Here is a 25,497-nt window from a genome sequence, read left to right as displayed (position 1 = left end):
CATAAGTGGCTGGGTCGCTGAATTAATATGAGGTAGTTAAAAAATTAATAGGACTTTCATATTCTTGATTGAATACTGCACACAAATTTTACAGCACCTGTACTTATATGGCCTCTCAAAAACATATAGGATTTCTCATACACCCGGATAAAGTCAAGACACAACACAGTTATTACATGGTTTCTCTAAAACTTTTAGAGTGGTTTATAATACCTGGATAGAGTCAAGACAGTGAAGAAAATATTGCAGCCGTAGCTGAGAGTATACACGAATACTGTAGAGAGTCGATTCATAGCCATTTGCAGAAACTCGGACTGACGTATGGAACGACATGGTCCATTTTAAGTCGAGATCTTAGTCTGAAGGCATACAAAATACAGCTTGTGCGAGCATTAAAGCCGTTCGACATTCCTAAGCGACATCGCTTCGCTCTATGGACTCTTGAAAGGTTCCAAGAAGATCCAACATTTTCGAGCCAAATTTTGTTCAGCGATGAGGTTTCAACAAGCCGGCGCTATTTCTTACACTTCGCATCAATCGATGGATTGATTGAGAGAACATTTCGGTGAGCGGACAATTTCACGTTTTGGGCCGGCCGATTGGCCACCAAAGTCGTGTGATATCACACCGTCAGACTTTTTGCTGTGTGGATATGTTAAGTCTAAGGTCTATGCGGATAATTTCGCTTCGATTCAGACCTTGGACCAAAACATCATGCTTGTCATTCGCCAGTTACCAGTCGAAATGCTCGAACGAGTCATCGAAAATCGGACTCAAGAGATGGACCATCTGAGATGTAGCCGCCGCCAACATTTGGAAGAGATAATCTTCAAAAAATAAATGCCAAAGAATGTTCTTTCGCATGATAATAAACATTCCCCATTAAATTTGAAGCTTTTGTTTTTTTCTTTAGGAAAGTAAGGAACTTCGAAATGGATCACCTTTTCATTAATCCACATCAATTTTGATTTTTGACTTTCAAACCAAACAACATCAAAGTGATCTGTAATGGTTTTCGATTCACCAATCGCTAAGTGTGAGCTTTGCTTTATTGTCAAAAAGTTGTGATGTGAAAACAACAACGAAGAAATAAAGTAAAAACCAATACAGAATAGTGTGCAGCGACCTCATTAAAGTGGTTTAGTCGTCTATTAATCTTACGGCACTTGATTATGGCAGTCTATGAGATTTATACCAGTTGTTATTTAAATAAGCACATCTAACAATTGGAAAAATAAAGTCAGAGATAGCGCGCTTTGGAGTATTGGAGTATTATCTGGTGAATATAGCCTGTCCGGTAAGAGTTCCCCATTAGGTAGGTTTTAACGGTTTAGCAACGTGAGACCGTGTGTTGTCTTGCAGCAGGACCATTTTTTCGTGCTTCTCCTTGTATTGACGTATAAGGAACTCAAGTTCCTTGTTTCAGAATCATTCCCAGCGCAAGTAGTAGCTGAAGATAGCAAGGCGGGTGACTCCTAATGCTGAAGCAAGCTCTTTTTGTGTTTGATACGGATTCTCATCGAGCAACGTCTCCATTTCACCGTCTTCGAAAGTTTTTGACCTTCTTTCAAACGGAAGGTCATTAGTATCGAAATCGCCGTCTTCGAAGTGACGAAACTAATCCCGGCTGCCGATTTCTTTGACTGAAAGCCGAAAATCAACACTTTCCGCAAATGATTAATATTTGACAAAAAACCGGACATATTCCCACAAGCCCTGTGATGACCTCTACTATATTACTAAGTCCACTTTTGCCTCGAAGTAAAAGCTTTTTGATCCGCCTACCATCAACACTATCCTAAAGTAATTTTGTAGTATGTTCTGTATTGCTAGTATTCCAAGACTTGAGGTGTTTCTCTTGGTCCTTTTCTTCAAACAATCCTTGAAGGAGTTGAATGGTACTACAATATATAGTTCCACTTATAATATAGCTATCTGCTTCTTATATAACATATACAAAATTACCATACTGCTAAGCACTGCGTATCGTATTTATGTTCCTGTATTTATATGAGTCTAATCTTCCAATAAATTTCGTTGTTAAATACTCGCACGCGTCGAATATTATGCGACATTAGGCAGATATTGTACGCCGAAATCTACATTTTTATATGCCCAAATGTATGTGTTCGCCGCGTCAGTCAGCCTGGTGCATGGCATCACATTACTAAATATCCTTTGGACTTGCCCACATGCGTAATTCCCATAACAACAGCTACATGAATAGCTGTAATTTCCGAACACAAAGCACACAGGCAGTGTTAGTGTAGTGTCGCATGTTGATTGTGTGCTTGATTAGGATTGTGTATGAATGAATTTTCATAATTTGACACCCGACCGTCAGTCGCCGGCTTCGAACATTTTTTAATCATATTATAACTTAATCCCTTAACAACTTCTGCGTGTCACGCCATTACACGGTTATAAATGTGAAAGGATATGCTTATTCACATATTTGTATACATATATACATATTATAAAAGAAAAATGATAGTAAGAGAAACAACTTTTTATATATGTAAATATAATTAAGGGCAAATATTTACAAAAGTATTGCCACTTTTGTAGACTTGTGTCTAAGAAAAATTATGAAAGGCAAAATTCCAAGCGGAAAGTGAAAATATCATGGTTGGTACGGCCTGGACGTCTCCTGATGTTGTAGTTGGAAAAATTGGTTGTGTTCGATTCGCCCATTTTGATGGTCGGTTCGTTAGAGTGGTGCGCTTTTTGTCCAATAATTGGGTATGAAAGCAACAGCAAGTTCTCCGGTTAGGTTAAGTTAATCTTGTAGGCCAATAAGCAACGCATAGATCATTTTTGGTTCGTGGCGATACCAGATAGAGATCAATTGCTAAAGTCCAAGAGAAGTAGTCATCCTTTAGGATGCCTGCGCTTGACGTTCTCCGGTTGGACTCAGCTCGGGAAAATATTTAGGAGTCTTTTTTAAAGGATTTGCCATTATATCTATATATCAAATATAAAAAAAGACATTATACCACTTCAGAACATCGAAAAAGCTCCTTAATCCAAGATTTTTCACATAAAGAATGGTAAACTAATAAAAAAAAATGTTATGAAGGATTTAATTACAATGGAATTCAATATCGAATAAGAATGAAGATAAACCCACACCAAAAATCTACCGTGGTAACCAAGACGTGGTGAAAACCGCTCTAAGGCGGTTTAAGAACAGCAAAGCTTCAGAGGCTAATGGATTACTTTCATAGCTGTTTAAAACCGGTGACGAAGAGCTGGAAACGTGAAGGTTTCAGCTGCTAAATAAGATTTTGGTCGGGTTTTTATTTGGAATATGAGTGAACCTTGCCTTATCCACAAGGAGGGAAATCCTGCAGTTAGCGCATTAACATTGCCTACTAAATAAGTTTCTTTCGGCTGTATTGTGGGAAAGAGAAACAAATCGATACCCATCACCTTTATACGATGGCAGATCGTTCCATCGATAGTCGGGTCTACGTAACCGGAACGGACCCGGATTTTTATCCGGCCAAGGACTGTCAATTCGGCAGAACTCTGCCGCTACAACAACAACAACAAAAACCTTTATACGATTTTAATGCCGCTTTTCACAGAACTGACAGAAACTGCCTATTTGATGAAATGTCTAAATTTAGTATCCCTGCGAAAATCTGACGGTTTTGTAGAATGACGTTTATCAAAATCATCAGCTTTGTCAAAGTTGGGAAGGACAACTCCAAATAGTTCGATACCAGACGACGCTTTAGACAGGAGGATTCCCTCTCGCGTGCCTTCTTCGATATATTGCTAGAAAAAGTAATACGTGCCGCTAATCTGAACGATCCATCTATCAACTCTAAATGTAAATTGCTACTGCGGTAAGAAATAAGAAAGCTTGGAAACTTGGAGCATTCGAGAGACCTTGTCTCCTTAAGATCTTTGAAGCCGTCTGCGTGATTGCGGAACATCTGTGGAGATGGAACCACGAACTGTAAGAGGGAAAGGAATATATTTAGTTAAACGCATCAAAATCAAGCGAATGCGATGGTTAAGCCATATCGTTCGAATGAAAAATGATGCGCCAGCGAAAAGCTCCTTCGATTCGAGTTTCAGTGGTAACAAACGGGAACAAGAGCGCCATTGCAACCAATGGAGGGACCAAGTGCATAGCGACCTGTCTGCATTTGGAATCCAAAACTGGCGTGTCCTTACAAAGGATGGAGCTAATTGGCAAAGGTTTGTGTTCTTGGCCCAAATCGACCGACGGTTATAGTGTCAAAGAAAAAGAAGAAGCAATTCAATATTTATTGAACATTTTTTCTGAGGCTTAAAACAAAATGCCGACTGTGGTGGTTGACTGGAGCCCTGCCAACATTTTAAGTGTTCACGCCTGGTTGTCGGGAAAAGTTGTAAGGCGCATGCCGGTTGAGATTGAAATATTGTCATTTTAAAAATATATCCACCTAAATCTAAAAGGTACTGATTGCGTTAAGAATGAAATGAGTACCGAAGACGTTGCACCCATAGACGCCAAAAGGTGGTTGTTACCGACGAAAGCATCAAAAAAGTGCACAAAAGAATTTGGATGACCGTAAAGTGAAGTTGTTCGAGATAACAGGTACTCTAAAGATATTAATTGAACGGGTATATCATATCATTCACGAATATTTGGGTATGAACAAACTCTGGGCAAAGTGAGTGCCGCCCGAGCTCACTTTTGACGAAAAATAGCGACAAGTTGATGATTCGGAACAGTGTTAGGAGATGTTCAGGGGTAAAAAATTTATATTTTTGCATCGATATGTGACAATGAATGAAACATGGCTCTATCATTTCACTCCGAAGTCTAATCGACAGTCATCCGAGTAGACTGTACACACTCACGCTACGTACGCTGGGAAGAAATTTTTGTCGTATAAAGCGGTGGTCGACGAAACTGGGGCCTATTTTGAAGTAAAGAGCAAATCCTAATGTCAATCAAATCAAAAATGGTATCGAACAGTTGGAGGGTAGATATAATCGGTGTATCACCGTTGAAGTAAACTACGATGAATAAAAAAACGAATTTTGCCCAACAAATTTGTTTTACTATGGAAGGTCGGGGAGTTTTCAATTGAACTGTAAATTTTGTACCTGCATGATTTTATGACAAAGAGCAAGATCTTATGCCAAATTTAGCGAACATAGAATCGAAGACGGCGTTAATTTTCTTATTTATTGAAACAAATATAAAATGTACGTTTTCAGATGTTGTCAACAGCATTTGAAAAATGTCTAATATGAAGCATTCTGACTTACCTATAAATATCGATGTCGAGTGGTAAAATCTGAAAACAAATAATAATAATAATTTAGTATAAACTTTTAAAATGCTTAGAAAAGATTTAATTTTATTATATGAATATGAAAATAAATTCAATATGAAAGCAGACCAATTCTAAAAGAGTAGCATATCCTATAAACATATCCTTTAAAATCTTCATTTGCAATTTAAAAATTAAAAAAAATGCATATATTGAGGAATTTTTCATACAAAGTTTTAAACTACAATGGTAAGCAAAAATACTAACAAAATAACGAGAATATTACTTTACGATTTTCAACATTTTTTTTTTAGATTTACAACAAAAACGTTATACAATTTGCGCAACTATTTCAAGTACCATTTCAGTTCGCAATTGAGTGCTGTCAAATTTTATTAAAAAAAAAATATCCGCATGTTCAAATACTTTATGCACACAGACATACTATATTCATCAAAATCCATGAAAAACTTTCTAGCCGCCACAGTTTGCCATGAAAATCGAATTTTTACTTAAATTTTCTTTTGCAATTTTTGCTAGTGGAAGTTGGTTTGTCGTGTTGTGCGCTTTCGCGGCTCATCTGCAGCTCGCCAATAATTGCATTTTAGTGCGCAAAAAGTGCGATAGATAAAAAGTCATATTTAAATAAAATAAATTTGCAATTCACAGGAGATGAAGTCATAACGGACAATAACACTTCAACGCTTCAATGAGCACTACAGTGATTGCTACCGACACGCTCCGTTAGAGAACAAAGCGATTTTTATTTAAAAATTAATTGGCAGTTTTTTTGACAAATATAAAAATGTTTGCGTATTTGATATTTTTGAAGAATTAAAGGCATAGGTGACCTACAATTATATAGTACGAAAAGCAAGGGTTCCATTTTTGAGACAAATAGAGAGAGTTTATTTTATTTAAGAATATATTCTCAGTCCAGGAGGATGGATTCATGTGTAGAAGTTCACTCAAGTGAGGAAAGTTCTCTGAGCGCCATTCACTTGGGAGAGGCCAGAAACGATTATTTTATATACATATGGCTCAATCATGCTCACGACTATCGGTCTTAGATCAAGCATCCTCTGGGTAACCAAACAGCATCCGTTTGAAGGCGAGTTAATGTGAGAAGGCAATTCATCCCTTCTCAGGGTTGTGCGCTTGGTTTGGGACCCGCCATTTAAAACAACACACCCAATGAAAATATCAAAACAGCCTCGGAAGAGATAAACAGGCGTAGAACTCGCAGTTTGGCTCCCACGTCACTGTTGCCAGTAATAACTTCGAAGTCGTAGAATTACCACATACCAACAACAATGTCGGCCTCGAAAATCAACGCAGAATAACTCTTGGCAACAGGTACTATTTCGGACTGAGTAGGCAATTAAAGTCCTCTCTCGACGAACAAAGACCAAAGTCACTCATCATCCCTATCCTGCTATATGGTGCAGAGGCTTGGACGATGACAACAACTGATGAGTCGACGTTGCGAGTTTTCGAGAGAAAGGTTCTGCGAAAGATTTATGATCCTTTGCGCATTGGCTGCAGCAAATACTGCAGTCGATGGCAGGATGAGCTGTACGAGATATACGAACACATTGAAATATGTAGTTCAGGGGACTAAGAGACAGAGGCTCTGAGAGTATTCGACGCAGTACTCGCCGGGGGAAGCAGAGGAGGAGGAAGACCTCCATTCCGATGCAAAGATCAAGCGGAAAAGGACTTGGCTGCACTTGAAATCTCTTATTGGCGCGAAACACTGTATATCTGGACCCCTTTCCTTCGATGGTTACGCTGTTGGATACGAGAAATCTGTCGGAGCAATGGAAACCGAGTTTACTTTGTTTAAGAATTCTTTTGACATTACACTGGTTCTAAAAAAACAAGACGTGCTTACATTCGTGTTGAAATCACTAGTCAGTGGTAAATTTTCATTTAGGGTTGGAACTAGGATACTGCAGAGGATCTGTGAGATCTTGTACTACTTGAAATAGGGACGTGGCAAGCGCTAACTACATGATTCCACCTTTCAATTGGGAACGAAGTTTCGGAATAAAGTTTGAAAAATATCGTTGACATAACGGTAAGTTAGCTGCGCGCAACACATTAAACCTTTATACGGATGGCTCGAAAATGAAGGCCGGTGTTGATGCGGGGATATACTGTTCAGAGTTAGGCATAAGCCAGCGTTTTAAGATGCCGTATATCTCAAACAGAGGTCTTTACTCAGGCAAGCAGAGGAGCTAGCTTATAATGCTTCTGCAGGCAACTACAGTGATAACAAGACAGCCAAGCAGGGCAGTAACCTTGAATCGCATATCGGCCAGAAATGGCTTGGAAAGCCATCGTCAAGTGACTTCACTTCTACTGGATGCTAGGCTACAATGGCCACAGGAGGCAGTAAGATAGTGGATGGGATTGCCTAAGAGTGGTGTCCGCCTGTCATCCGATAACAGACATGTATTGTCTTTACGATGATCTGAATAGGAGCATGGCAAGAAAGGTTAAAGTTCAATGGAATCTATCGGGTTGAAAAACTGCAGAAATCATGAAGATTACGGTAGATCAAAAATAGGCAAAGTTTCTGCTCACTCTTGACAGAAGAGATTATAGGAGTATGATTGCAATGCTGACTGGTCCCAGTCTGATGGCGTCACACGCCAGAATGCAGTCGAAATATCGATAAAACTGCAGGAAATGTAAAGAGTAAAGAAACAAAGGAACATCTCTGTACATGTCTCGCACTAGCAAGATAACGCTTTAAACATTTGTCGAACCCTTTGTGTCAAGCACTGGAAAATGTGTTGATAGTGAGGTCGCAGCTTCTATTGAAGCTCGAGACAAGCGCTGGCATCCTAAAGTATGACATGAACGCCAACCCACCTGTCATCGCTGAGGACCAAAACTGGTCTATGCGTGGCTTACGGGCTTATCAGAGTAACTCTACCTAACCTAAACTAACTATCCGCTAAGTTCTCTCCTTTGTCGAAAAATGGTCTTGCGTATGAGAGACCTTATTTGACTAGTCTATCGGCTTGTTACGCTATACATTTTTCACTTTAGCATCATATTTGATCTATACCAGTTGTATGTTCGATTTGCCACTCTCCATGATTTGACGAACTGTAAGCAAGCCAATATTCAAGAGACAGACTCTTTCGAGTGTAGAGTGCAAGCCTCGATATGCAAATATACCAACATATTGTACTGAAATTTTGCGCAATATTTTTATTTACTCTCCCAGATGCACATGCGAGTTCGACTAGAATCCATCAGCGCAAATAAATAAGTGAATCAATACATTTTATGTAAAAATTTATTTCGATGACAATTTTTACGCTATTAAATGTGGAATTTCTGCCATATAACGGTACACACACACATGTAGACAAGTGAAAAAATTGGCAAACTCGAAAAAATTGAATTAAACAATATTGAAAATTGAGTGTTAGATTTTTATGCGAGTGACGTAGGGAGAGACGGAAAAAAATGTATAAAAACTAAAAAAAAGTGAAGCAGACTTTTAGGCGTAAATAAATGCAGTTGATGCGCAAAAATTGTGAAAACTATTTGATGATTCGGCTTGGCAGCATTTGGAGGGTAGCGAGATGGCAATGTTTCCATGTTTACTGTTGTTGTCGTTGTGCATTCGAGGGTTGTACGTATGTATTTGGTAACTGGTTCTAAAAACTATTGTTCCCGCTATGCGATGGGCAGCGATAAGAGTCGGCTGTATGATCTCTGTGCTTTGTTTGCCGGGGTTCTTCCGTGTTTAATGTTTTGCTTGTTTATTTTTAATTTCATTGCAATTACTTTCGTTTTTTGTGCTAAATGCATTGTGCGGAATTGCATTAACTACAAATTGTCAATTTAAGGTTATGTAGTTTTTAAAGTCGTAGATAGATAATCTTTTTGGGTGAATGAATTTAAAAGATGAGCGAAGATATGTCGTCGGAACATATGGATGGATTCAATTAGTTTCAGCTTGATATACAGGGCTTATAATTTTTTTCCGTTAAAAATAATATATAATATTAGTTGTATATATAAAATGTATGAAGTTAAGTTCAAAAAAGCTAAAAACGGCTCACAAGAATAAAAATTAAATTTTATTAGATTAGATAAGAATAAAGGCTGACATCACCGCCGTGCAAGAATTACGATGGATGGGACAAGGACTGAGGCGAGTAGGTCCTTATGGCATTTACTGCCATATAAAGATTCGAAAATTCGGTGTGGGATTCGTGGTGGAAGAGACACTCCGTTGCCCAATTACCGGCATTCACCCCGATTGATGAACGTCTAGACACAATTCGCATTAGAAAGCGAATTCTACAACATATCGCTGATTTGCGCCCACGACCAGACAGAATAGAAGGACGATGTGACCAAATATGTCTTCTATGAGCACTTGGAGCTCACCTATGAGAGCTGCCCTCGCCACTATGTCAAAATCGTGCTTAGCGACTTTAACGCCAGGGTGGGCAAGGAAGTTATCCTTCGCACAACAGTCGGTAAATTCAGTCTCCATGAGGCCAACTTCCCCAAATGGGTTGAGGCCGATCGACTTCGCCGGGACCCGAAATATGGTTATCTGTAATACCAGATTCCAGCATTGTAAAATTCATCAATCTATCTGGCTGTCTACGGATCGAAAAACCACCAACCAGATCGATCATGTTGTGATAGACGGAAGACACGTCTCCAGTATTTTAGACGTGCGTACGTTCCGAGGTCCCAACATTGAGTCGGATCACTTCCTTGTTGCAGCGAAGATAGATTCCACGTCGAGAAGCTGCAATCAAAACAGACAGCCGAACGATTTTCTGCTCAACTTGCACTCCTGCTCTCTGAGAGCACTCGTCAACAACTCTGTATAAGTAAACTGTGGGACGGCATTTCAAGCTCCTTACGTACAGCTGCAACCGAAACCAGACCGAAATGCGTGAGTATGAAGAGCTTGACAAGCTGGCCGACAGGGATAATGCTCGAAAGTTCCAGGTGATCTGGTAACCGAAGCTCAGAGCATACTAAATTATGGAGGGAACACTTCTCCAGCCTGCTGAATGGCAGTAAAAGCATAACACCAGGAGAAGGTGAACATGATTTCCCAATCAATAACGATGGAGTGGACCATTCCATTGCCCAACCATAAAGAAGCTCAAATAGCAATTACCCGTCTGAAAAACAATAAAGCGCCGGAGGCCGATGGATTGCCGGATGAGCTATTCGAATACTGATAAGGTGCAAGCATCAGCTTTTTGTAGGAGACCCCACAATCCGTGCCAACTACCATGGGATAAGTCTCCTCAACATCACGTAAAGGTTCTATAAGCGTATTGTGTGAAAGATTGAAGCTCACCGGCGATCAACTGATTGGACCTTATCAGTGTGGCTTCAAGCCTGGAAAATCAACAACTGGCTAGATATTCACCATGGAAAATATTGTGCGCTGGTCACCCTGGATGTGAAGAATGCCTTCAACTCATCAAAGTGGGCAAATATAATCAATATCTCATGGAATTTATTATGAGTTATTTTGAAAACAGGCGACTATTATTCGATTCTGATGATGCATACGCAGACGACTTTATTGTGTTAGCAGTGTCTTAACACTTCGATGACCTCCGAAACATACTTGTATGCAATGAATGCATAAACGGTCTGTGCCAATGTTTATCATCAATGCGTTTAGAACTGGCTGAGCAAATCACTGAAGTTCAGAGTACACAAGAAGTTTTGCTCATAAGTACTAGAAAATTGGAGAAAAGTATATATCTCACCATAGGAGAGTTCGAGATGCATTCACATCCACAACTAAAATCTCTGGGAGTAATAATAGACTCAAGGTTCAAATTTAAAGATCACCTCGAATACACTGCAAGTAAAGCGAATAAAATCCTGAACACCTTATCAAGAAAGATGGTATATAAAGGCTGCGTGCGTTCCAGCCGACGTTTTTTTACTCGCAAAGGTAATGCGATCGAATGTGTTATATGTGGCTCCAATATGGATCCAGGCGTTAGGAATCAAAGCATATGCCAAACAAATAAGCACAGTGCACAGGCTGTCGGAATTAAGAGTCATCAGTGCTTTCCGAACATTATCAAGTGATGCTGTTGCAGAAATAGTCAGTATAATGTTCATTGACATCCAGGGTGACGAATAAGAGCGAGTATAGAAAATAACCCAGCCGTCTATAGGAGCCAAAAGAGAAGAGGGAGTCAAAAGCTCATCAATATGGCAGCAACGGTGGCAAACCTCACTCTATATCAGAAATTTAATTACGTCGTGGACTAAAACTTTTAGAATAATTCAAACCCAACTAACTGTATTAACTTAGATAATGATTAAAATGAACTATGTTTACTTCAATTCCTTTTTATACCCGTTGTTGCTGTCTATTACAGTTAACATTTCAGCAATATTGTCAACACAATGTCAATTGTCATTGACATTCAGTCACTTAATAACTGTATATTTAAAATTCCGCAAAAAGATATTGAAAAACTATAAACAATGATAAAACACTAATAAAACGATATGTCAACCACTACATAAACAAAAATTTCAACTGCAATAAAACACATAACGGCTTTTTTCGAAAACTCATTGAAATGAATACATGTATAGATACATGTATGGTATATATGTGTCTCTACGTATTCACATATACAATACATATACATATATGTATATATATCAGCATCATGATACACGCCAATCAGAGACTGTAAATGCAATCAATGCCTTATGGAAAGAAACACAGTCAGTGCGCCTGGCGGTAGATTATAAAACCAATAACTGTCATATCAAATATACGATTATATATGTAAAATCACACACACATATGTGTATATATATTATATATTCAAAAATATAAGTATATATTTTACTTCATAGTCCTTCTTTCACTTGGTTACACCCTCACACACATTTACACCTACACGCTGCGCAGCTTTTAACTTCCTTTCTCCACCATATCGCTCACACCCGCCATTTCTTCTTTAACTTTTGTGCAAAAAAATTTCATTAATTAAAATTCCAATTAATTTTCTTCGCGCGCTGTTTACACACATACACTCATATGTTAGTATGTGTGTGTGTATTGGTATATTTCCTTACATATTGTCAGCCAGTCAATGTTGCTGTCAATTACAATAAATTCTTTCTCACTATTGCTGTTATTGTATTTTTAATCCTTTTTATGTCATTTTCACGTCAGTCAATATATTAACAATATGCTTGTTGTTGTTGTCATTTCAGATATTGCTTTACTCATAGTTGGTTGATATGTGACTGTGGGTTATTCAATATATAATATTAACGTAGTATATGTATATCTACATATGTGCCGTTATAGAGTGTTACGTCATATTATATATGCAACGTGAGTATTTTTGGGCCTGAAATTGATTTTCTTTTTATAAAAATTTTATCATGTACTAGGTGACCGAGGTATACTTTAAAGACTCTCATGGTATCGATTGATTAAAAGATCCAAAACTGTTTTTAATTTTCAAAACAATAATAAGGCAAGTCACCATAACAAGGGGTCTTTGTCAAAATTTTTGATAAAAAAATTTAATTTCATATTTATTAATCTAATCTACATATCTAATTTTCAATACTTCGATGTTTCGCTCATTTCGAAGAAGAGATTGAACGCTAGAAAGTACTGATAAAAAGGTGTAAATTGTATTCCAATGAAACCTTAGCAAAAGTTGAAACAAAAGGTGGAATTGCATGTTGCTTGAAACAATCATTAACATTAACTTGAAACAATCAGCAGCTTAGTGAGTTACACTCAAGATCAAAACTGACCCGGACTGGTTTATTTAAAATGAAAAAGAGCATAACACCTGGTACAACCTCATTTATGTTAAAGACGATATTATCGAAAAAGTTAAAGAATAAAGGGGTTGTCCGAAAAATAATAGGACTGATTTTCTTTCGCAGCGTTCGTGTTTCTGTGAGTGGTGCAAACTGAAAATGAAGCGTTCGTTAGAGTAGAGGTACGCGATTAAATTCTGTGTGAAACTCGGTAAATCTCCGACAGAGATGTTTTATATGATCAAGAAGTGGTGTGATTTGGTGGCGCCAGACCTTTTGGCCTAGGTGAAGACTGTGCTGGGAGACGAAACATAGTCATTGCTCAGCCACCGTATCTGCTAGATTGGGTAACCTGGGACTAATTTCTGTTTTGGAAACTAAAAAATTATAGTCTAGCCAAAATTTAATTTTATCATATACGATTTCTGTTCATATCAGTTCTTCACATTCAGTTCAAAGTTTTAAGTTTTCTTTCTCGCCTGGTATTCGTCAAGGACTTATTATTTTTTCTTCTCTGGTCTTTTTATGCCCTGAATAGTGTATCTTAACTCTGTCACGATGTTTTGTACATTCAAAGGTAAACGTCGGAGACCTTATGAAGTATAGTATATATATAAATGATCTGCTTGACGAGCTATGTATGTCGCTTTAGCTATGTCGGCTCTCGGCCTGTATACGTATGTATATGTCTAGTCCTTAGATTTTCCAGATATCAGTTTAAAATTTGGCACATGCGCTTCTCTCACCGTGAAGTGAGGGAATGAATATACGTCCTGAAAGCTTTTATGATCTAATATTATATATTTAGATAGTAAACTACTGAGAGAGAAATTTTGGTCACATAGTACAAAAAACAAGATTTTTAGGACAAGGTTAGACAATTCTTCACAAATTTTTATAGTACAAGTAAAATTAAGAAATAACTCTAGCTTTGCATGGGTGAAAACGACGCCATGGATAAGCCAGCTGACGGAAGACCTGTGACGACGAATACCGAACAAATCATGGAAAACATCGAGTTAGACCGGCATGTGGCATCTTGTGACATCGCCCAGAAGATAGGAGTTAGTCACCAAACCATTTTAAGCCATTTGCAGAAGACTGGATACATAAAAAAGCTTGATGTTTGGGTGCCGCATGATTCGACGCAAAAAAACCGTCTGGACCGAATCAACGTCTGCGATATGCTGCTGAAACGGAGCGAACTTGACCCATTTTTGAAGCGGATAGTGACCGCCGACGAAAAATGGATCACATACGACAATATCAAGTAAAAACGGTCGTGGTCGAAGGCCGATGAATCGTCCTGAACAGTGGCCAAGCCGGGATTGACGGGCAGGAAGGCTTTCCCGTGTGTTTGGTGGGATTGGAAGGGAATCATCTACTAAGAGCTGCTCCCATATGGCCAGAGGCTTAATTCTACCATCTACTGCGAATAACTAGAGCGCTTGAAGCAGGCGATCGACCAGAAGCGTCCAGAATTGGCCAACAGGAAGCGAGTAGTGTTCTACCAGGATAACGCCAGACCACACACTTCGTTGATGACTCGTCAGAAGCTACGGGAGCTCTGATGGGAGGTTTTATCGCATCCACCATATAGCCCGGATATAGCGCCAAGTGATTACCACCTGTTATGAATAAGGTACCATTAGATGAGCATGTTGCTGTAGTACAAAACGTCTAAAGCAGACATACATTAATTTTTTTTTCAAATTTAACAACAACAAAGCTTAAAAAATCCAAAATCAAATATTTTGATTTAATTGCTTCCACACCATTGACCTCATTAAGCTGTTAAGTGAAATGTGAAAAAAAAAATCAGGCAACACACAAAAATTGTGCCAATTTTGGCCAAATAAATAGCACCCCAGTGCCAGGATAAGGCCAAAAAGAAACTCATGCGGAAATCATGTAGGCCAATCAAGGATATAGAAAAAGAAACCAAAATAAAACAGCACATGCAAATGAGAGCATAAAAAATCAAAACACTTACCACGAAGTTGGCCAAATGTTCGCATTTCAAAAATTATATATTTACATACACAAATAAATGAGAGTGGTAGCACTGGCCACAACAAAAGATTTGTATTAGACGACGCAACACAACGGAGCAGAAAACTTCGTGAAGGCCGGAAAAGCTTAAATACCGGAAGCAATTAATTCCACATGAATTAACATACGGAAAGGTGGGCAAGTAAGCGAGCGAATCGAACAAGCGGCGAGCCGTAATGGCGCTTACTCAAGCATAAGTGTAGGCTAAAAAGTCAAAATCTCAAAGGCGAACAGGCGAATAGACGCAGCTAGTGGTGATGGAGGTGGAGGTACAAACCAAAAGCAACAACAAAAAAAATAACAATAATGTAAACAAAGCACTTACTACAGTAGTTCAGGAGCAAGCAAAGCAGTTGAGGAGCGCTGTAGTAATTTGTTGTTGTGACTGTTGTTGTTGGTGGCCAGCAAGCTGTTTGTTTTTGCTGCTTTTATGGCGCTTGCCACACAAATCAAAATCACGCAGCCAACTTGCGACAGCTTTCGACCACCAATAGGCAAATACAGCCCCAGCTCCAGCTCCAGGACTCCAGAAAGCGACGCAAGCAAAGCAAAAACATTATAATAAACGCATTGCTGACGGGACGTGTTGTTGTAGTGTAGCTAGTGAGTGATTTCAAGAAATTGCGGCAATTAAATTTAGGGTCTAACTGCTTGAATGAGTTTCTGCTGCGTCACATAAGCGGTAGCATGCAACAAAACTTAAGTGGCAGACACGCGAACCAAATGGGCGCAGATCCTTCGTCCTTAAGCCGGCAAAACGTTCGACAGGTACGAGGGCTACTCAATGTGATTATATATATATGTATATAGGGTATATAAGTAGTGCTGAAATAGTTATGCGCGCGTGTCAAATAATTTTAATTTGAATTCCCCATCAAATCACTCATCAAAGCGCCATAAAGTTGTTGAAAAGTATTTTCGAAAAGTTTTCCGAAAAAAGTACTTCAAAACTTTTCACACCGCAAAATTGTCTACCGTTTTAACCAGGCGACCACACGGCACTTGAAAGTGGTGGCTTCAAATTTACAAACTCGAAATGATGAGGAATTCCACAGTAGAAGTTCGGCTTGAGTTACGCTGTACTTATATATAACCCCTGTTATATACATACAAACATATGTACTTATTCCTGTAAAGTCCTCTTCCTGCCATTCAGTTATCCTCGCTACACGCTGACAGCGCCGTCATGTTTCGCTTGACTTAAATAGTCGTCCGCTCGTAGCAAATTTTCAAAAATCAGTAAGCAAAGCAAAAAAAAAAGGAAAAACTGGAAAAAATTACCGTCGCGTGTTGGCACTTACCGCAATAAAATATGTTTGTGGTAAAAATAAATTTGTTGTGTAGAAGTTAATTACTTAAGGACAGGTAATTTCTGGCGCCCCTCAAGTGTAAACATTGTAAAATATTTACCAACTTTATTACTAGAATCAGGGCTGCGTGGCCGGACGACAGGTGATAGTGTGTTGCAGGGTGGTTTGGAAGCTATGTGGAGTAAAATTTGAAGAAACTTTATCTTGGATTTCGGGCGATGAAAGAAGTAACCATAAACGGATCATTTCTTATATGTGTGATTCTAGTTCAGATCTCAGAGAAGCTCTGGAAGAGCCAAAGGAACCGGAGCTCAGAGAAGCCCAGTGCCAAGGAAAGCCAGAGCCAGCTAGAGTCTTTCAAAGCCAATGAAAATCTGTAAGAGTTAATGTCATTTCCAAAATCCTTTTGAGGTAAACTCAGGTTAGGTTAGGTTAATCTGGTAGGCCAATAAAGAATCCACGCTTACACCAGTTTGGTCTCTTGCGAAAACAGATGGAGTTCAGTTGCTAAGTTCAAGAGGAGTAGTCATCCTTTATGATGCCTGCGCTTGACACGAATTTTAACAGACTCTGCGGTCTCACTACAGATACCTCCTTCAGTGCATTTTACCGTGGGGAAAGCAGATGGTTACAGTGCTTTCTTGGCAATGCGGGACGATTGCACAAGAAATGCTTCATTATTTCCCTGGTTCCTTGCTATAGACATTTCCTGCAGTCTTCTTGTTCTGCCAGCCTCATCCTACGAGCGTGTGCCGATACCACACAGTGACCAGTTCGCATGCATATCATGTTCCTAGAGCCTTTTCTATAGAGTGCCATTGGTGTTGTTCTTAAAGCTTCTGTTATGGACAGCGCAGCGAGTCTCTGAACCCCTTCCATTGCCTACCGCTGCGAGGTGGCGTTTTTTTAGTAAAATTAGATACCGAAATCGCCTACCGACTACCAGTTCTCCATAATTCAAGCAGTCACTGTCTCATTGTAAGATACTCCAGCAGACTAGGGTTACTATGCAAGACTATTGTAGAAGAGGTAGAAGAAGAAGATATTATAGAACAGATCCGATGCAAATACAAAGCTTTATAAAAAACAAGGATTCCAACTATCGGTCAAGTGTTTCTTGACGACGTTTCGGAGTTTGAATAGATACAACTTTTGTACTGATGAACTTCATTAAGAAGTAGACAAGAGATTGAAGGGATTTTAGTCTGGGTGATTTCACAATGAGCCTTCTAAAGGCTTAGTTGCGTCTGAAGACATCTTGCTTATCTACCTGCATATCAAAGTTGACTTAGTAAGAACCAGTGAGAGCGACGGAGTGCCAAAAATGCCATTGGAAGCCATTGAGAGTCAAACGGAGCTAATAAGAGACGGTGAAGCAATAAGAACTGAAGATGGTTGGAGGTGACCATGTCTACTGAAAGCCAGTAAGTATCGAGAACCAGAGAGAATAGCGGAGAGTCAATGAGAGCCAATGATAGACTTAGCGAGAAGAAAGCTAATAAAAGGCGGTTTAATAAGAGCCGGAGGTGACCATATCTACTGAGAACCAGTGAGAAAGTAGTAGAGAGATTCGCAGTAAGTCCCTGGTAAAAGCCAGGAAAAAGAGCGGAAAGTTAACGACAGCCAAGGAGAATCGGCGAATATTAATGAGGGCTACTAAAAGCCGGGAAAAGACTTGCGAGAGTCAGTTAGAGCTGGAGAAAATCGACCGGATACATGAAGAGCTACTTTAATGACCTCATTGGGATAATATAATAATTTAGATGTCGAAAATCTTCAACTAACTAAAAACTCTGAAACAAGAAGAGTAAGAAGAAGAAAAAATAGAGCAGATCTTGAGTAACACAAATCTTACCACCAACCTTATTAAACTATTTCATAAGCAAAACTTGAATAATTATGTATCTGTAAAGCCTACAAAAACCACAAAGCGTTTGAGCATCGCGTGTCAAAGTGTCTGCGGGCTGTCAGTCGACATGGCACGCGGTGAACCGATAATTAGGGTTCAATGCACACTAAAGGCCATAGCGATGAAGTTTTCTAATAAGCGGCGGCGTGTGCCTACATTTAGGCGTAACAAATGACTACAATTACACCTGCCAAGCGAGCTCCGCGTACACATTTATGATGAATTAGCTTAGTAATAATTGACTACACTGTAATTTTACAAGAATATTTAGAAAAGGGTGCGCTTTGATTTAAGTAAATGGTTAAAGTTTAAATTAAAAGCGCGCACAGAAGTAGGCTTGTTAAAGATTTGTAAGTTTGCTGTATACTTTGAAAGAAACAGAGGTACTGTAATCAAATGGTTGTATTTCTTGATTAACGAAGTTGTCTGGTAATATTATAAACGTTAAAAAGTAACAGCTCTGCGAATAATCTTGCAATTATTGATTTTTAAAAATTTGTTGCATACTTTTAGGCGCGTTTGCTTGGTATTTTGATAATCGAAGGCCTGCATGATTTTTCTGGTTGCTTGAAATTTTACTGGCGTTGCTGCTTTTTGCACATAAAATGCATTGACTAAATCATAGCATACCTGCAGGCGCTTAAAAGAAAATGCAACTTTGCGAGCACAATAGTTACAAAAGTTCCATTTGATTTGGAATGGCGGGTGCTTACAATGACTAGTACAGCGAAATTTTAATTTTTTTGGTGACTTTCGCTTCCTCGACTGACATTCTCTGGCTTTCTTTCTCACAAAATTTTAAAAAATTTTCTTCCAAAATCCTACAACCTTCAGTTATGAGGTAGACACATTCATTTTCTACGCAGCATTTTTCTAAGTCGCGTAGCACCCTTCTTTACACCCTCTCCTTATACTTTTTATTGCTCTGTGGCCATGCCGTTGAAATCAAGCTCATTAGATCTAATCTGCGACCGAAGACGACTGTAAGGGTAACAAAAAATAAAGGGTGGTGCTGCGCCAATGACTGCCCTTTGAATTCGCGTGATGGCTTGGAAGCGTCACCGTTAGCTACCACTGATTTCTTGGGAGTTAAGTTAATAATGTTGTTGCTAAGCTTGCCAGCCTCAGCGGTCACGTAGCGCATATTCTTGGCGGTTTTCTGGCATTTGTGGCTACAGCTATGTAAACTCCATTTCGAAAATATTTTTCTGGAAGAAATTCTTTCCATTTTTACTTTACTTTCTTAACTACAGTTGTGTGGGTGTCACGCTTTCTCAGGGCTGTGAATAATGGCAGAAATGGTTATAGATAATCAAAGGAACGCAATCTTTTTAAGAGGAAAATCCAACAAGGCTACAATAAAATACACAGTACATATGTATGTACTTGGAGCAGCCAAGAGACATACTCACTCACTCGCTCATTGGACGTTGGGTGGCTCATTGTAGACGGACAAGAAAGGCCATAGCTCTCCACCCCTGCTATCTTCCTTTGCTTGTCTTAAGTTCAGTCTGCGCGCTTGAGTGCATGACTGCGTTGAAGAATGCGTGGACGCGTTTGTTGTAAGCTCGAAAATCGGAATTAACTGGAAATGGCCCTGAGGTAATTATAAATGTCCTTTCATGCTTCGCTTCATTTTTGTCTCTCATATAATGAGCGCCAGCGCGGACAGTTGGACATAATTGTTCAATTATTCCATTAGAGCTGACCGTGGGTAAAAGATAGTAGAAACGTACTTATACGAACATGAGGTTCATATTTTTTCTTGAAGGACTTTTGAAGATTTTGGATTTTATAGGGTGTTGATGTTTAAAAAGGAAGAGTCCATATTTTAGCATTTTGGTCCGTCTTTAATTTAGTAGTAATATTCCAAATTGTTTCGAGATAATATTTCAATGAGAAATATAATGGAAAGAAGAACGGCAAGCAAAAATTACGATTTAACAAACCAAATTATTCCTTGGTTCTCTGATGCTTAGTGGGGTTTCCGCAAGACGACATTAAAATTTGGTTACGAAGACGAAACTAGTTGAAATCCAGAGACTTTATGTCTTTTCCACCGATTTTCTGTCCGTCGAAGAGAGGCTTGGTTCATGATGAAAAAGAGAACCAGTAAAAATGAAGACTAGGAAGCATTCCCTAGACAATTGTTTTTTCGTTCGAAAAATATGGTAGAAAATTACATCTTTCGAAAGCGTGGTGTATTGGGGTCTCACAATAATGGCTTCTTAGTCGAAAAGATAATCAAATTAGTTTTGATTTAGGTACAGACTAATGATTATATAGCCCTAGAAGTTAAACGCACTCTGAAAAAGAGTCCCGAAACGAAACTGTCCTAATATAAATTTGTATTAGGCCTGTGGGTTCAAGCCAATATTCAGTGGGTTTTTACCAAATTTCTTTTCCAGCTCCAACATATTGTTTATATGAAACCACCTTGATTATGGAGTATTGAGTACCAGTTTTTATTGCTGGAACAAGATTTTTAAACTAGTTTTGGCCAATTCCTCTGAGTTGATAATTCTTATTCTTAGAACTAATTCTGAGAGAAAGCACATCTTCATCCCATAGGACGACATGACCCAGCCGTTGTTTCTTAATCCGCTGAAATATGTCAATGTCGTAGTATACCTCGTACAGCTCATGGTTCCGCCGACTGCGCTATTCGCCGTTTCCAATGCAAAGGATGAAAAAACCCCTTCGGTTTGCTAAAATTCAGAAAATTAGCAGTCTTTGTCCCTTTCAAATTTCTTAAAACACCACAAGTATTTGCGAAAATATATATTAACACTTCCACCCACAGCAATTTCGCTTGGCACGCTTTGTCACTAAATTTTATAATTTGCCTATTAACTTCTTTTTAACGAGCTGTCAAATGCAAAATGCCCTCAACACACACAGTCGGTGGAATTGAAGCACACAAGCCCGCGGCCATTTCGTGTATGGAACATATGGAACGCCCACTTTATCATGTCACGTGTGCATATCAAATGGAAAATTGCTCGGCGCCCTTTTTTCGATGCCGTTAGCGCCTTCAGTCTCAAAAGCACAACTCAGCGCCGTTGCAGCAATGACATGCCGCAGCTAGACGTGGAGTGTCAGAAACAATAAATTCACGAAGAAATGAAGGGAAGCAGATGACTGGCAATTCGCAAATAATATAATAGAAAAACAAAAAAAAAAAAAACAACAAATAGAATAATTGAAAATATAATTACGGTAGTGACACACCTGTGGCCGCAGGGTATTTGCAAGTATTTCTCTTTGTTTGTGTAAAATGTTTAAAGAAATTCTTATAAAAAAGGTGAGGAGGTTCAAGTCATTACTAAGGTTCTTGTATAGACTTTAAATTAAATATTTTTGAGTGTTCTTCTATAGGCCTAACATATCGACGACATTGCACAAAAATCCGTCTGAAACCGTTTAAATAAGGCTGGATGCAAAAAGAAGCTAGATGTAATAGTACGCGGTGAACCGGCGCAAACGGTGGCCAAGCCATAGAAGGGTTTCCTTATATGTAAGGTGGGATTGGCAGGGAATCAGTTGTTAGAACCTGTTATCTTACGGCCAAATTCTTAATTCGGAACTGTACCGTCAACAATTGCACCGTCTGTAAAATGTAATCGCTAATGTACCTTGCAGTTCGGAAGTGTTACCAAGTGATTACTATCAGTCTCTTTCTTTGGCAAGTGATTTAGTTGTTGAAGGATTCGCCTCAATTGCGACTATTCCATTTTTTGCCAAAAATTACTAGCTTTTCATGAAACATCGCTAAAAGGCAAGAAGACTGTCCATTGTGTGACTTCTTCAATCTATTGCTTAGGAAAATTATACGAGCTGTAGAGCTAAATAGAGAACGTCCTCTATAAAAGTGTACAGCTAATAATGATATCATTGGCCTCAACAACCGCGCCGTTAGTTCTGCTTTTTACCAGACAGGCTAAGGAGGCAGAGCGTATGGGTTGTGAACGAGAAGCAGATGAAATATTACTTGTCATCAAACAGTCTTGCGTTTGCGATAACCACAGTTGATGGAATGGTGAATTGTACGAGATTTACGACATTAATATAGTTCAGGGAATCAAGAGACAGTGTCTGTGCTGGCTAAGTAATGTCCTTCGGTAGAACGAGCTAATGCTCGAAAATTCTACGAAAAGATGCGGTGACTAACAGAAGGTTTCAAGATCGGAACATACTCTTGTCGAACCCCCAGAGATGATCTAGTGACCTCCTAGTGAAATCATAACACTCGAAGATCACATGCCAGATTCCCTAATCGATGGCGATGAAGCAAACGTTCCATTGCCCGACCATGAAGAAGTTCGAATAACAATTACCCGTCTGAAGAACAACAAAGCGGTTGATGGATTGTCGGCTGAGCTATTCAAATACGGTGGCTAAGAACTGATAAGAAGTATGTATCAGCTTCTTTGTAGAACATGGTCGGACAAAAGCAGATTGAATCCTATTCCAATTTAAGAGCACAAACTGTCAGAGTCCGTTGAGGATTTGGAGATCTGTTTTCATGTAACGTTGCAGAACTGGATAGAGGATAAAAGATATTGGCTAATACTTTAGTTTCGACAACTTAACCTCATTTATATTTGAGACGCATCCATCCTCTTCACTTAATCGATTTCTGCTTGGAAAAGAATGTTGTCTAAAAAACATACAACTTTTAGACTAGTTGATTAAACCACAAACTACCTTGTACTGCTTCAAGCCGCCTTCGTTGAGTTTTACACCGACGATCAAAAGATCTTTGAATGGAACCCGTTTTCAGTCGATCGAAGAGATAAAACAAAATTCGCTGAAGGAGCTGAAGGCCATCCGAAAAAGTGCTTATGAAAAGTATTTCGAGGACTGGAAAAATCGTTGGCATAAGTGTAGAACATCTGGTGGGGATTACTTTGAAGGCGACAAAATAGATATTAATGAATAATTAAATTTTTGTGTGTTTTATTTACATTTTCGTGTACTTTTTTGTCAAAATATGTTATAAAACAAATTTCAATATCAAGTACATATAATCAAATTAGGAATAGCCTTTGTCTATTGAAGAAGAACGATCATTTTGTAATATAAAGCTTTTTGATACCGAAAGAGTAGACATGGTAAAGCCGATCAATACATTATCAATTTATAACGTAGATCATGTGAAAATAGCAATGGTAACAGAGATTAAGAATTGATTAAAATTTTCCAAAACATAATTATTTTTGCTGCAAATGTCTACGGTACTTAAAAAAAACAACACTGTGTATGGGATCTAGCAAGATCGCTCTCAGCATTTTTTGACATTCAAACATTTTTTACACATAGATATGAAATATTGGTCTCAATTTCTTCACTTTCGGTTCTTGCTTCGCCCGACTTCAAAGTTCCTGCTGCTGCTTTTCGTCGCTTCTAAAAGACAGAAACGTGCAAAAACCTTGAAACAAAGGTGTGAAGATTGCGCATTAACGATCTGCGCGAAATTCCATTAATGTATGACAAGTATTGATACAATATAGGAATTTATGTATTTTTTCACTGGAACAAGCAATGCTCCAGAGATGCCATTCAATTCGCCACAAACAATTTTGTCATCCCGCCGCACATACTTATGTATGTACGTGTCCATACATTCGACGACAACAACAAAACGTGCATCACATTAAAGGCAGCAGAAACGCGGAGTTGTGTAAGAAAGCGACGACACGTGAAGACAAAAGCACCGAACGGCATTCCAAGCTCAAAAGTATTGCGACAATAATACAAATACAAGAGGGAAATATGCCGCCAAGTTGACAGAAATATCGCGACGATCATAAATATTATGCGATTTTGATATGAACCCAATAATACTGAATGGCCAAACAAGCAGAGCTCGAGCTGTCTGTTGCGCAGCATTGGTTAGCTGCTAAGGGACTGAATCAGCAGCAGCAGGATGAGCGAACTATGAATGTGAAATTTTGTTTAAGCAGTGATGGGTGTCAGCGGTGTGGTGGTGTTAAGGAGAATAAAATATGTATATACATGTATAGATTATTATATGTAGAAGCTAAATTGGAGAAACTTTTGAAGTAATATGTAAGGAAGCGATAACTTCGGGCGGAATTCGACAAGTGAACAAAGTCAACATTCCTTAAATAAATCGAAACAGTGTAATAAGTTCATAGGACTGTACTTGGCAGATCTAGAAGTACAGGGTTTGTAATAGGACTGAGTCGATTAAAAAAAATTTATTGAACCAATCGTTATAATTCTTTAAAAACTTTCAAAATAGGCTCCTTCTGCGTCGGTGCAGCGCTGCCAGCGCGATTTCCAAGCATTGAAGGCGTCACGAAAGGCATTCTCCGGAATAGCCTTGAGAGCTGAGTTGCATGCTGCTTGAATCTCCTCTGTCGTCTCAAAATGCTTGCCTTTCATCTGCCTTTTCTGGCAAGAAAACAAAAAAAGGCCGAGGGGGCCATATCTGGGCTGTAGGGGGTCTGCGGAAGCATTGGGAAGCCGGTCTTGGTTAGGTAGCTGTTCACAAGGAAGGCGGTGTGAGCCAACGCGTTGTCGTAGTGCAACTTCCAATCGCTTGCGATGTCTTGTCAGACCCGATTGACCCTCCGTTTGAGTTTATTAAGGACTTCCACGTAAAACTTGGCGTTGGCGATTTGCTTAGAAGGAAAAAATTCATGGTGTACGATAACTTTAACGTCAAAAAAGGCATGATCATCGTTTTCACTTTGGATTTGCTCATTCTTCCGGTTTTCATCAGCGACATCTGCCCAGCCCTCCAAAAAGACTGCTGCCACCGAAACACACCGCTTGCACCACTCACAGAAACACGTTGCGCGAAAATGTTTGTCCTGCTTCCCCAGGTGCTCGGAGACAACTGACCAGCCGCTCGTTCGTTAGCTAGGAACGTCCTCTATCAAATCCAGTCGGCGCGCGCCAATTACTTTCCGGACAAACCCTGTAGGATGGATTTGGACTAACCTATGGGAAGAAGTCAAAGGTTCGAGCTTCTTTGCAATTGATGTTATTCCAGAAATATGGAATCAGTGAGAGCAATATTTAGAGAAAAAAATGAATTCGGAAAACGGTTTCGAGAACGCCGAATGGGTTTTGAGATCCAAAATAT

At 39.1% G+C, this 25,497-nt stretch overlaps 1 long non-coding RNA gene across 1 annotated transcript in view; it reads right to left on the bottom strand.

The window, feature by feature from the left end:
* LOC126752095 (uncharacterized) overlaps window positions 1–25,497 on the bottom strand; it is a 320,020-nt gene that overhangs the window by 240,890 nt on the left and 53,633 nt on the right. Inside the window, exon 2 of the long non-coding RNA XR_007665957.1 lies at window positions 5,275–5,303. This is a non-coding gene — a long non-coding RNA (uncharacterized LOC126752095). The remainder of the gene's footprint in view (window positions 1–5,274; window positions 5,304–25,497) is intronic.

This window comes from Bactrocera neohumeralis, chromosome 3 (genome assembly GCF_024586455.1).
Source record: "Bactrocera neohumeralis isolate Rockhampton chromosome 3, APGP_CSIRO_Bneo_wtdbg2-racon-allhic-juicebox.fasta_v2, whole genome shotgun sequence".
NCBI lineage: Eukaryota > Metazoa > Arthropoda > Insecta > Diptera > Tephritidae > Bactrocera > Bactrocera neohumeralis.
The sequence above is the reverse complement of the archived record's forward strand: the minus strand, read 5'-3'. Positions and strand labels throughout refer to the sequence as shown.